Below are 503 nucleotides of genomic sequence, written 5' to 3' on the forward strand. Positions count from 1 at the left end.
TGGACCAGTGGCCTCTTTTGTATTTGATACACTCCGGTTTAGGATAGGACTCTTGTGAGACTGTCTGGTTTTGGACCAGAGGACTCTGAAGTATCTGAGACTGTCCAGCTCAGGACCAGTGGACTCTGTTGTATATGAGAATGTCTGTCTGGTTTTTGGACCAGTGGCCTCTTTTGTATTTGATACCCTCCGGTTAAGGATAGGACTCTTGTGAGACTGTCTGGTTTAGGACCAGAGGACTCTGATATACCTGAGACTGTCCAGTTCAGGACCTGTGGACTCTGATGTTTCTGAGATTATCCGGCTCAGGACCAGTGGACTCTGTTGTATCTGAGAATGTCTGGTTTTTGGACCATTGGCCTCTTTTGTATTTGATACACTCCGGTTTAGGATAGGACTCTTGTGAGACTGTCTGGTTTAGGACCAGAGGACTCTGATCTATCTGAGTCTGTCCAGTTCAGGACCAGTGGACCCTGATGTTTCTGAGATTATCCGGCTCAGGA

The 503-nt window shown here is 47.1% G+C and overlaps 1 long non-coding RNA gene across 1 annotated transcript in view; it reads left to right on the forward strand.

Annotated features, from left to right (window-relative positions):
• Nucleotides 1-491, forward strand: part of LOC106531894 (uncharacterized) — a 2,896-nt gene extending 2,405 nt beyond the window's left edge. The window contains exon 3 of the long non-coding RNA XR_001312003.1: nt 204-491. This is a non-coding gene — a long non-coding RNA (uncharacterized LOC106531894). The remainder of the gene's footprint in view (nt 1-203) is intronic.
• The last annotated feature ends 12 nt before the right edge of the window (nt 492-503 follow it).

The sequence above is a fragment of the Austrofundulus limnaeus genome, unplaced genomic scaffold, assembly GCF_001266775.1.
Source record: "Austrofundulus limnaeus strain Quisiro unplaced genomic scaffold, Austrofundulus_limnaeus-1.0 Scaffold689, whole genome shotgun sequence".
Lineage (NCBI taxonomy): Eukaryota > Metazoa > Chordata > Actinopteri > Cyprinodontiformes > Rivulidae > Austrofundulus > Austrofundulus limnaeus.